Source organism: Sceloporus undulatus, chromosome 1 (genome assembly GCF_019175285.1).
Source record: "Sceloporus undulatus isolate JIND9_A2432 ecotype Alabama chromosome 1, SceUnd_v1.1, whole genome shotgun sequence".
Classification (NCBI taxonomy): Eukaryota; Metazoa; Chordata; class Lepidosauria; order Squamata; family Phrynosomatidae; genus Sceloporus; species Sceloporus undulatus.
Window position 1 is genome coordinate 157,625,012 of NC_056522.1, and position 13,486 is coordinate 157,638,497.

At 44.3% G+C, this 13,486-nt stretch overlaps 1 protein-coding gene across 1 annotated transcript in view; it reads left to right on the forward strand.

Annotated features, from left to right (window-relative positions):
• FGF18 (fibroblast growth factor 18) overlaps positions 1-13,486 on the forward strand; it is a 650,869-nt gene that overhangs the window by 357,243 nt on the left and 280,140 nt on the right. The gene's annotated exons all lie outside the window — the stretch shown is intronic.

Below are 13,486 nucleotides of genomic sequence, written 5' to 3' on the forward strand. Positions count from 1 at the left end.
GTTCATTTGCCTCTCAAGTCATTTTTGAGACATGGGTTCAATGTGGGGAGTAAAAATCCCCGAACTCTCAATGGGGTTGTCCACACGGGCCCAATGACCTGTGTTTCCCCCAGCATCGCAGTGCCTGTTTGGGTGATGCAGGCCAAAATCCCAGGACCAGAATTTGGCCGGATCCTTACAGACTGGACACAGATCTGTTGGAAGCTCTGCAGAAACCCAGGCTGTTTAAACATTCACACACAGAGACACACACTCCTTACCTTGGTGCACCATTGCTCCTACTGAGAAGCCTCCTGTTGCTGTGTCTAAGGATGACTGACCATGCCACTAGGTGCCCCATTTCTGCATCAGTCATGGCAGCAGTGGCCTTCTCAATAGGAGTGACAGCACAGTAAGGTAAGGAGTGCAATCCAGTTGCAGGTTCTGGGGCGGGGTGAAGACAGGCATGTAAACCCATGCACATCCCTGCACTGACCCCCTGGGGACCAACCCAAGTGAACAGCTGAGTCAGAATAGCCTGGCTGACAATAATACCTCATGTACAGCACTCACTACAATGGTGGGCCTCCATAGACAATTTGCTTTGGGGCTTTCCCTTTCAGCCACTGACAGTAACATGAGTAGTCCCCAAGACGTTTCCTTTCTGGCTTAGGGAGGACACCTTGGCCAGAGCAAAATAGATTTATAAGCAAACTGGGTGGGATTCATTAACCAGAAATTTCAACAGTCTGAACCCATGGCAGTGTAGGTTCAGTATCTTACTGAATGACCACAGAGAGTAAACCCTGCTGCCTGAAGCTTTGGAGAGCTGTTGCTAGAATGGGCTTTAAAATGTGAAATAAAGATATTTTAGACTACAACTCCCATTCAGCTCAGCCAAAATGGGTGATAGTCAGGAACCCTGGGTGTTGTATATTATACTGTATAGTGGGCCCTTGAATGGTTGACTGTGGATAAAAAAATCGGCGGATACAGAGAGCCCACTATATCTGGAGAGCATCCAGTTGGAAAGCGCTGGACCAGCGACCTGGAGTTTCATGTCAGTGTTCAGACTGAATGTTGATAGTACTAGCAAAACAGGCAGTACAAAGAGTGTTGTCAACCATAAATGGCTTAAATCCCTGAGGTGCAGAAATGAGGAGCCGCATTATGTCCATTTGCTTCGCAACATGAGTTAAACTGCTCTAGTAGCTATGCAGAGCCATTCCTGTTACCTTGAAAAATCTGGAACTTGGAACTAAAAAGGTGAAATGAAATCTAATCATTCTATAACTGTGGTTTCCTTTATCATGCATTGGAAAGAAACACTGTGTGTAACCTGCTTGCGTTCAGAAATTAGTCAATTTTGTTGTTTTAAACTAGCATCCCTCTTGAAAGCTAAAATTGAAAAGTATAGGCTTGTAACTCAGCACTCTGGATTTAGTGCTCCTTCCTCATATAAGGCGAGAGGCTCCCTGGAGCATGGAAATCCATTGCTGAGATGCACCTTGAATGCACCGCTTCCAAATAAATAAAATCTTATATAAAGCTCGATATACATATTTGGAACAGCTTCTCAACCTCTGTTAAGGAATGAATCATATTAAGAGTAGATCGGCATATAAAATGCCTACTCGGAGAGATGTCACTGGTTGCCACAGTACTTTGGTTTGAATTTTAGTTCTAGTGGTGTAAAATCATCCGTGGTTCCAAGGAACACTCCCAAAATTAAGAACATTTAAAAAATAATTATTTATCTTTGCAATAGCACAGCTATCTGAATGCCCTACTTTTACGTAGCTTTCTTTCCTGGGCTCTATTTTCTCCATACCTATGAACATAATGCAAGGGAATAATTGAGATGGGAAACTATTGTAAAGGCGAATGAGAACTAGGTCACAGTAATTCCCTCTCAGTTAAGTATCCGGGAGCTTACACTGCAGCTACAAATTGGACAAATAGGGATTTCCAGTTTGGAATTCATCCCGCAAAACCATGAAGTGAACCCAAGCACTGCCCAAGCTTTCACATGCAGGAGTTTTAAAAATGCATCTTTATTTAGCATACCAGTGAATGCTCCATTGCTAGGCTTAAAAGGGGAAGGGGCTTCGAGGAAGAGAGACGCAAATCTAGCTGCCTTTGAAAAATGTTTTGTGTTAATATGGTTTCCTGCTTGCATAAGAAGGCTTCGGAGGAACTTGGCAGCAGGTGGGTATGCACTTTGTAAAAATAATCCCTCCGACTTTTTAATGTTTTATTGTAGTGTGTGTTTATGGTGACAGCAAACCTTTCAAACTATCGAGAAAGACCATGCTTCCTTGTCATATTAAAAAATAATGGCGGTGTAGATTTTATGTAGCTTAGTTTAGATTGCCGTTAAGAGCGCTTCTTTGACAACATTCTTTCTGAGGTTTACAGAAAAGCGTAATAAAATATGTAAGTTACATTTCTACAAACAAAAGCCCCATAACATAAGTTATTTATAAGCGTGAGATCTAAACAGTATCAGGATAAATAAACTATAATGGATACCTGCACCATCCACCCTAATGCAATTTGCCCGACAAAAGTGTTTGAAACAAAGTTCTATTTAGTAGAGAGGGAAAAAAAACCTGGCCGGGGCTGAGCATTGTTGTATGAAAGTACAAAGGATAAAAAGGAACAGAGAAGCTAGCTAGGACAACTGGCCTATGTGAGAATTGCATGGTGACATAAACCTGTAATGCACTTTCCCCCATAAAGCATACAGATAATAATTCAGTCCCAAAGGGGCATCCTTGCTTGATACTAATGAACCAAGGTAAGACAAATGCAAGCACTGCTTCCTTTGAATCCAAAATAGCTGTTTTGGAGAAAGGCTTATGGATATGTCTGGGGAGCAAGTGATTCTGGTGTCTCAGTCCTAGGATGATGGCTGCTCATCTGGGATGGAGAAAGAGCATCTTAGGGAAAGGGGTGTCCCTCCTGAGAAGAAAGAACTTTGAAAGGACCACTTCTTGGAGAATGAGCAGATAGTCTCTCAAGCAATGGATATACCAATGTGAAGTCGAAGGCTTTCGTGGCCAGCATCCATGGTTTTTTGTCGGGGTTTTTTGTGCTGTGTGGCCATGTTCTAGAAGAGTTTCTTCCTGACGTTTCGCCAGCATCTGTGGCTGGCATCTTCAGAGCATCTTCTCTGAACATGCCAGTCACAAATGAAGATTAAACGTCAGGAATAAACTCTTCTAGAACATGGCCCCATAGCCCAAAAAAACCACAAAAAAACAATAGATATACGCTTAATGGTAGTAGAAGACAGACCCAGAGAGCTGGAGTTGTATCACACGAATAGGCAGCATGATGTAGTCATTTAGATAGCCTGTCTTTTTTGGCTGGGTGGAGTTGATAGTCATAGTGTATGTTGGCACCAAGAACATGGAGAAATGAAGTACAACTTAGATTGATCGTAGGAGGCTGAAAGCTGCAGTTTCCAAGGGAGCTGTCTGAAATACTACCTGTTCCACATGCAGGGCCATCTAGATAGACAAAGTTGAAAAGTTTCATCTTCGTGCTTGAAGAACAGGTGTGAGGGAAGAGAGTTGACCCCAACTATTTATCACTCAAATCAATTGATTGATTGATCTATCTATTTGTCTGCAAGCCATAGCAGTGTCTGTTAATATCAGAGATTCTAGACTACTCCATGTGACCTATCACAAGCTATCAGTTCTCCAAACACACAACCAAGATCCCTCACTGAACTGAAAGAATCCAGGGCTCTTAGTAACCTATGATGGTATCGGTGAAGCAAGTGCTGAGGCAACTCATAGGATGATTCCTCCAGAAATATAGGAGTACAAAGAATGTTATCAACCATTAATGGCTTAAATTCTTGAGGTAGAGACTTGCGGAGTTGCATTATGTCCATTTGTTTCAAAGCGTGAGTTAAAGGTTCCCTTTCTGTTTGCTCCTATAAACTGCTCTAGCAGCTATGCAAAGCCATTCCTGTTACCTGGAAAAATCTGGAGCTTTGACCTGAAATGCTGAAATGAAATCAAAATGGCTCTTTTAATGATGGATTCCTTTATCATGCATTGGAAAGAAATATTATTTTCATACGGAAATTGGGCCTGAAGGACCAAGGCAAAGCCTCTCAGTTTGGAGGGAGAGGTGAGGTAAACATAAAGTTTAATAACAATAACAACAACACACATTTTCGAAGCGCATATTTGACAACAGTGGAGGGAAAACACACTGATCTAAACTACGCTGTCTTTGTGTACTGTGTAAGTCATGTATGTACCATGGCAGTGACTGGAGTAAATGACCTTTGATGCTCCCTTCTGGCTTTATGATTCTATGTCAGCAAAACCATACCAAGTCAATAGAACAAATTAGATCTTCTTGTTGCTGGTTGCTTCATTCACCGGAAAGAACTAACTGGCAGTACTGCCTCCACGCTGAAATGGAAATCATTCTTCCTTCATCATGTAATACTATCCATCTCTTTAGCCCTCTTTGCATTGTTGTTGATGCAATATATGCAGCTCTATAGGAATTTCAGAGTAATGTAGTATCAATTAATGTTCCATTATTATAAAATGCTACCTGTCTTGTTAAAAGGTTTTCATGACCTCACTTTCCCTTGATCGCCTTCCAGCAGCCTGTCCATCTCATCTTGCCTCTTCATTTTAAAAAGGGAGAGTCTAAAATGACAAACAAAGCAGATATATTGAGCTATATAGCTTCAGCTGAAGCTCCGACAAATACTGAATGGGATTTCTTTCCTATCGAGTCTTAGGGCTTCATGAAAGGATTGGATGTAACCCTTTGCATTGGGGCCAAAGCTAGTTCAAAAGCTGATTCCCCATTTCACTGAAGTGCATCCCAAGTGTTTAGTAGTTATTTCTTTTGGTTTATTGCACAGCATTTCCCCTGAACCAAGACCCAAGGTGGCTCACAACATCACCATTATGCAACAAATGCAAATAAATCCACAATAAGTGATATTATTAAAAAACACAAATTAGTTGTAATATTAAAATGCATTTTTATTAGCATCATCACTAATGGAGTTTAATTTTCTGAATTCAGAAATCCAGACGCAACTCTCTTGTTGCGTCGTGGAAACAATTAACTCTGAGGCAAAGTGTGGAGCCTCCTTCCCTACAGTTTTGTCTTTGGTCATGTTTGGATACAGAAACTACAATGATCTGGTTCGTTCTCATACAATTCTTACATGGCAGGAAATTGGCAGAGTGATACCACATTACTAAGTCCATCCACAGCCTCTTTTATATGGTGGTGTAAATATTCTTACAGTGGTGAGGATATCCTAGTTGTAACCACTAGCCACACACTGAAGAGAAGACACAGACAAGTCTCCAGATACAAAATGCATATTCCACACAGATGATCTATGCATCAAGGTGGGCCCTGTCTACTTAAAGATGTGTCTTTAAAGAGACAAAGCTTATGCATGTAGCATCATATTCTCCAGCTATCCCAGTTTTGCAGGGGCATACCCAAATCATTCACTGTCTTCCCACTTTTCAGTTGCTTTTGGACGCATCTGTGTCAGTTTTCATCTGTGAAATGTTGGGGGATATGTGCCAGCTGCACTTGCTTGTCCACACTGCCACAGATCTAAGGGCTGTGAGTGGAAGGAAGCCTGCCTTCTCCAATAGGAACATGAGTAAAGAGCTCAGGTGGTTAGTGGAGCCAGTTATTAACAAAGTTTGTTGCTTGGTGTTGTGTGCCTTCAAGCCGTTTCGGACTTACGATGACGCTAAGGGCCAAGAAAATTGTGGAGTTTTCTTGGCGCGTTCTTTTGTTGTCATCTTCTGAGGTTGAGAGAGTGTGACTTGCCCAAGGTGAGTGGAGATTTGATCATGGCTGAGCTGAGATTTGATCCCTGGCCTCCAGTGCCATAGAAATAACACACTTCTGCATGTTACTAAGCCAGGCAAAAGTAGCATCCCTATACTTCAGGTGCTGCGGACTTTATTTCCCACAATGTCTGGAGTTTCTGGGAGCTAGGCCTAGACTTCAGAATGCAAAATGGACTGGATGTAAAATATAATAGAAAAACAAATTTGAAAACAAATAAATGCAGAGTCCATTACCAAGCAGCCAGCCTTTCGGTGCTGAAAGCACATTAGTATGAATGTTACTGAAGTTTGCTAAGGCCTGATGGATACTAGCTATTCATAGTTGTTCACCAGTGAAAGAGATCTAGTATAAAAAGCACTAGAGCCAGCATGGCATAGTGGTTTGAGTGTTGGGCTGCAACTCTGGAGACCAGGGTTCGATTCCCAAGTCGGCCATGAAACCCACTGGGGGACCTTGGGCAAGTCCCACTCTCTCAGCCTCAGGGAAGGGCAATGGCAAACCTCCTCTGAATGACTCTTGCCAAGAAAACCTCATGATAGGTTTGCTTTATGGGGTCACCATAAGTCAGAAATGACTTGAAGGTGCACAACAACAAAATCAGCAGAGAAGCACTACAATACTGTACACTGATCATTGGGCTTTTTCTAGGTGGCTCTGTTTTCCCTCACTCTTTTTCTCATCCCGAACTTGGTACCTTCCATTTGTTTGGACTGGAACTGCTATCAGTCCAAGGCAGTGGTTGAGATAATGGGAACTGCAATCCAGACATCCAGAAAACCCCGCAGTGAGGAAGGCTGGAGCACAATACATACCCAGCTCAGAAAAGCCTCTGTTGACTATTCCCTGGCAGAACAGAGGTACTGTAAACATATATGCTGAGGACAGGTCTTCTGGTGGCTATTGACTGTGAGATGAGTTTCTAAATGGGTCTCTACATCTTGAGTTTCTAGCTGAGATGAGTGGTTCATTGTATTGACTATGAAATGTGCTTAGTGAAGACTAGAACCGGATCTCCACAAACATAGACCAGTATGTGAACCATTACAGCACACTGCTGTATCCCCAAGGCCTTGCACAGACTTGCTTTAAAGTTGAAATCATATTAAAATTAAAGATGAGCAAAGGAGGGGAAAGGATATTGGGTTTTGTGGGGGTTTCGGGCCATGTTCTAGAAGAGTTTATCCCTGATGTTTTGCCTGCAACTGTGGCTTCACAGAGGAAAAAGGAGTCACTGAAAAAGTGCACTGGTTATGGCTTGATGCCATCTAGGGTTGCCAGATTTAACACTTCAGAGGGCTCCTGGAGCTTTAATGGTTGTGTAGAAGGGGGCATTTTGGCAGGGCTCCCAAGAATATCTTGAGCCTTCAAGTCAGTTTCCAATTTATGGAGACCCTACGGTGACCCTTTCATGGGGTTCTGGCAAGTTTCTTCAGAGGGGGGTTGCCATGGCCATCCCCTGAGGCTGAGAGAGTGTGACCCCTGGCCCAAGGTCACCCAGTGGGTTTCTTGGCTGAGCTGGAATTTTGAACCCTGCTCTCCAGATTCACAGTCCAATGTTCAAACCACTATGCAACACTGGTTCCTAAGGGTGCATCTGCACTGAGGTAGATTGACACCACTTTGAGTGCTGTAGCTCCAGCCAATGGAAACCTGGGATCTTTAATTTTACAGGGCCTTTAGCCTATTCTGTCAAAGAGTGATGCTGCCCTGCAAAAATGACTTCTGTCGAATGGAGCCATGGCAGTGAGAGAGCTGTCAAACTGCATTAATTCTACTGTGTGGATGCACCCCAGGACAGAAATATGGTGCCAGTGAGAGAGGAGGGTTATTCTTCCAGTGCTTTCTTCCAGGTTGTAGGAAACACAGCACTTCTCCCTGACAAGGCCTGTCTTTTTGGTGTGTTTGTCCCACACTTCCATCCGACCAGCCATGGAAAAACCTTCTGGCCTTGGTTTTGCAGGATACTATGGAATTCTGGGAATGGTATCTTATTGTGGCACCAGATCAGAACAGGGAACCCCAAATGCAAGGTGCCCTCCCACTGCGGCATCATTGCCAGGGAGAGAGTGAGTGGCCTTTGGACCTCAATGGCATCCCGGATTTTCTTCTGTGGTCCAAAACACACTGCAGAAATAATCCAGTTTGAGACTGCTTTAACTGCCCTGGCTCAGTGCTAGGGAATCCTGGGAACTGTAGTTCTTTGTGGCACCAGAGCTCTCTGGCAGAGAAGGCTAGATGGGTCTCACAAAACTACACTCCCCAGACCTTGCTAGCATTGAGCCAAGGCAGTTAAAGTGGTCTCAAACTGGATTATTTCTGCAGTGTATTGTGGACCTCCCTCTTTCAACACACTGCCTCAGAGGATAGTCTGAGAGGCTGCATCTGCAGGGCAGAAGTAACCCAGTTTGACCCCGCTTTAACTGCCACGGCGCAATGCTATGGGATTCGTGCCACAACACACTTAACATACTGGATTTACTGGAGAGAACAAAACATAGCATCCTTGTTTTTTGTTAAAGGAGAAGGAGGAGGGAAGGAAGGAAGGAAGGAAGGAAGGAAGGAAGGAAGGAAGGGGGGGAATCCCCAAACAATTAAATAATTCCAGAGGATAAATCGTGCCCAGTTTAAGGAGTTGATGGACTGGTTTCCATGGGTTTTAATAGTCTAGTTGTCTCTGGGTCCAGTTTTTGTAAGGCTGGGCAGTTTAGAATAACGTGTTTTATGCATGGGCTCCTTTTATATTGCAGGATCTGTCTATAAAATACCTTATTATGAAAGATATAAAGCCATCTCTCCAGCAATAAACTCACGTGATGGCGAAGGGGGAGAGGCTTCTTTTCTGCAGGACCTGACCCTGGGAAGCCAGGGTCCTCCTGGAAATTAATTCCCAAGTTTATTATTCATGGGGAAAAAGAGGAGGAGGAGGAGGGAGAAAAGAAAGGAAAGGAAAATAAAAGAGTGGAGGAGAGTCGCCTCTGCAGAGGACGCCCGGCCTTATTAATTATGCCCTGTAATTAAAGCGAAAAGGGACAGCAAAACGTCAACAGATTAGACTTAAAAGCTGATATTAAAACCAGGTTAATATTTTATAAGCCTTCCTATATATAAGGCAGGCAAAATGTAGAGTTTATATATGATGGATCCAGAGGCTTGCTGAGCTCTTCTTCTCCATTGCGCCCAAATAATAATATAGACATCCTTCTGGTTTTTTTATTATTATTCCTCCTCCTCCGTTTCTTTTTCATTCTTTTTTTCTTTTAACTATAGTAATAAAAACATAACCAGCGCCTTTTAAAGCCCGGCTATTACTTACCACCCCCTCTTTTTTCCCTTCTGATATTGTTCTATCAGAGAGACTTTGGAATTGGTTTCCAAGCACATCATTCATTATTCAGAGCTCATCCTTTGCATATTCTCCCCAGTCTGTCGACCAGGCCTCCTCCTCTTCGCTGCCACTTTCCAAGGAGAAAAGGAGGGCGATCAAGGGGAGAGGGACCATGGCCAGGGGCCCCTTCTGCGGATCACTTGGGGGACAGGCTCCCTGGGGAAAGTCAGGGCTCTCTGGGCTGCAGGAGGGGATGGAGGCAAGGCTGGCCCCTGGGGCCCCCAGGAGGGAGAGAGGAGAAAGATGGAGAGGAGGAAGAGGAGGAAGAGGGAGAGGAAGAAGAGGAAGAGGAGGAAGAGGGAGAGGAAGAAGAGGAAGAGGAGGAAGAGAGGAGGAAGAGGGAGAGGAAGAGGAAGAAGAGAGGAGGAAGAGGGAGAGGAAGAGGGAGAGGAAGAGGAGGAAGAGGAGGAAGAAGAGGAAGAGAGGAGGAAGAGGGAGAGGAAGAGGAGGAAAAGAGGAGAAAGAGGGAGAGGAAGAAGAGGAAGAGGAGGAAGAGAGGAGGAAGAGGAGGAGGAAAAAGACAAAAAGAAGAGGAAGATGGGGAGGAAGAGGAGGGAGGAAGAGGAGGAAGGAAGAAGAAGGGGAGGAAGAAGAGAAAGAGAGGAGGAAGAGGAGGAAGAGGGAGGGGAGGAAGAAGAGGAATATAGGAGGAAGAGGGGGAGGAGGGAGGAAGAGGAAGAGGGGGAGGGAGAGGAAGAATAGTGGGAGAAAGAGGACGAGGAGAAGAAAATAGGAGGAAGAATTAGAGGAAGAAAAGGGGGAGGAAGAGGAGGAGGAAGAAGGAGAGGAAGAGGGAGGGGAGGAAGAAAGGGAGGAAAAAGGAGGAGGAAGAGAAGGGAGAGGAAGAATGAAAGGAAGAAGGGAAGAAGAGGGAAAGGAAGAAGAGGAGGAGGAGGAGGAAGAGAAGAAAGTAAGGGGAGGAAGAATTAGAGGAAGAAGAGGAGAGGAGGAGGAAGATGAAGCAGGGAAGGAAAAAGAAGAGAAGGAGCAGAAGGTAGAAGAGTGGGAGAAAGAGGAAGAGGAACAGGAAGAAGAGGAAGAGGAAGAAAAAGAAGGGGAGGAAGAAGAGGAGGAGGAAGAAGAAGAAGAATAAAATGGGAGGAAGAGGAAGAGAGCGAGGGGAGGGAAGGTCAATTGCCAACTCAGCCTCCCAGGAGGAGGCATCCAAAGCCTCCCAAGGTGGCTTTGGATGCCTCCTCCTCCTCCTCCTCCTCCTCCTCCTTCTTGGTTGACTATGAACTTTCCTAGACTTGATCTTCCTTCCTCAGATGGATACTTGTACAGCTCTGTCTCTGGACTCCACCAAATAAATGCCTCTGAGAAAGCAGGCTCAAGTCTACAAAAACTCTTGCTTTACCAACTTACCTCTTTCAGTTTACTCTCAAAGGGGCTACAGGTCCAGGATCCCTCTCCATGGCTCTTGGTCTGCAAAGGGACCCTGCAGCACCTTGGAGAGCAACAGGAAGAAAGAAGTTGGTTGCCTAAAGCCAAGGAAAGTAACACATCCCCATGTGAATGACTATTGGATATACAGTAATATGGAAACCACAGGAGAGTTGTGATGAACTGGTCAAGGCTTCATGGCTATTGGTTCTCATTACTCACATTGTGCAAGGCCCAAAAAAGCCTTATGTTTGTATCTCCACCTCCAAGGTTTATTTATGTATTGATTGACTGGTTATTATTTCATTTATATAACCCGCCTTTCTCCCCAGAAGGGACCCAAGGTGGCTTATGGATAAAACCTTTAAAATTATTGTTAAATTACTGATCAATTTTATTTTTAATATGTGAAAATCAATAAATCAATAAAAATATTTAAAAATATTATAAAGTCCAAACAATCAAAATGTCTATGTATAAAATGGCTTAAAATATAGATAGTATAAAATGTAATATAAAAATCACATAAAATAGACTCAGGTTAAAAAGAAGGTTGAAAGCACACTGCAAAAATAATCCAGTTTGAGACTGCTTTAATTGCCCTGGCTCAATGCTAGGGAATTCTGGGAACAGTATTGTCTGTGAAACACTGAACCTTGAGAGAGCTCTGGTGCCACAATAAACTACAATTCCCAGGATTCCCTAGCACTGAGCCAGGACAGTTAAAGAGGTTTCAAACTGGATTATTTCTGCAGTGTGTTGTGGACCTCAGCCCCTTGACATCAGGTTGAAAGAGCTTTCCAACAGGGACCGGGGTCCTTCTTTTCCAGGGCCTGTCCTCCATTCCAGCCTTGTGTCCAGGAGGAATGCCAAAATGTCCTCCGCTCTTTGGAGAGCTCACCTAAGAAACATGAACTTTTCTTTAGCAATGTCCTCCATTTGCCATGAATGCCCTCCATTTTGTGGTGCCTTGTCCTCCTTGGCGGTGAGGGCCTCCTGCCCCTCTGCTTCTGTCCAGCCTGAAGCACACCTGGATGGTGCCATAGGGATCCTGAGGATGATGGGAGGGTTAATACCTGGCAAGCCAGATCTCTATGCGCATGGCATAGGCACACAAACAGACTTCAGTCCCTGTATCTCTATGTCTGTGGAAATGCTCACCTTGGCCAAAGAAGGAGACAAGATCCATAACAGGGCAACATTTTTTATTAGGCCTAGGAAAGGTCACAAAAGGGCAGTCGGCCTTTACTTCCCTCCTCTTTAGACAAGACAGGAATAACAACCACAAGGAAAGAGGGGGGAAAATGACTAATGTTCCCTTCACTTTATTTAACCAATCCCCCAAAGAAGAGTCCTGGAGCACTCAGAAGCTGACACATTATATTTTTCCAAGTGGACAAATGGACTTGTATCAGTCCAACCCCAACCTTGCAAAACAACATGCAGACTTTCGAGTTCTCCAAAACTCTTCTCCTCTAACAGGAAACTTAGAACAGATGCATAGGCAAACCTTTTGCAGATTTAAACATAACACTGGTGTATCTACTTTACACATTGCAATATATATTTGGTCTTTTTTCTCTTCCCTCTCTCCCTCGCTCTCTCTGCATGTGTTTCAAACCTATACCTGTCCTAAAGGTACTGATAAGGTGCTATGTTTTATGCATCTGAAGAGGGAGACTCAGGTCTACCAGTGCTCCTGCTTCCAGCTCTCCTCTCCACCAAATGCATCTCAGGAAGTGGGTTCAAGTCTAGAAAGGCTCCTGCTGCCAACTTCTTTCTTCCAGTGAGTCTCGAAAATGCTGCAAGAAGACTCCTTTGCAGACTGGTTATTTTTTACCAAACTAAGGTTATGGAATAGAGATCAGAGGAGGAATAGGAAAAGGAGCAGGGTTTTCGAAGGAGACTTGTGTCCCTTGCTGGAATAGAAATGTACTTGCTATTGCTTCCCATCCCATCTGGGAAAGAGCAGTAGCCGTAAGGAGAAGGGGGCTCTTGGAGAGACCCAGAGGCCCCCAAATTAGGAGGGATGGGCATTTTCCAAGGGGGAGGGAACCCCTTCTCCTGCCACGTCTCTCTCTTTAGATCTTACTTTCTGTCTGCCTTCCTTCTTGTGTTAGAGGGCGATGTGCTGTTGATGGAAAATCAGCTTCACCCTGGCATTGATTCCCTAACTTCCAACTCCTTCCTTCCTTCCTTGCAACCTTTTTCCTTCCTTCCTTCCTTCCTTGCAACCTTTTTTCCTTCCTTCCTGAGCAGGGTGACCGGGCGTCCTCCTTTTCCCGGACCTGTCCTCCATTCCATCCTCCTGCCCAGGAGGGAATTCCCAAACGTCCTCCATTCTGAGCCTCACTAAGAAGCATGTATTTCTATTTAGATGGGGGGTTTTGTTTTATTTTTTTAAAACATAGAACACAAAATGCAAAGAAAAACAAGCCAACAAGTCTAGAAACAAACTGGTTAAAATTATATTCATAGCTCTACATTAAAAGAAAAGATACACTGATACATATCTGCATTTCTATTTAGATGGTTTGAGCTTTTTGTTGGGTCATGTCCAAAGTTCGACCTCCTGCCCAGGAGAAGCATGTGTTGATATTTCTAGAGGTGTTTGGGGCTTTTATTTGGTCAGGGCCAACGTTTGCCTTGACTGTCCTCCATTTTGAGGAGCCTTGTCCTCCTTGGAGGTGAGGACACCTCTAGCCACCCTGTTCCTCAAAAGGCATGCGATGGCTTTGAACCCCCTTTAGGTTACTCCCAAAGAGGTCTGGGTTTCTGAGTCGCCTGGATCCCTTCTCCCTGCTTTGGTCCTCCTCTTCCCACTCCGACCTCGGAGCAAGAAAGGGAGCCCCTTCTCCGTTTCACCCA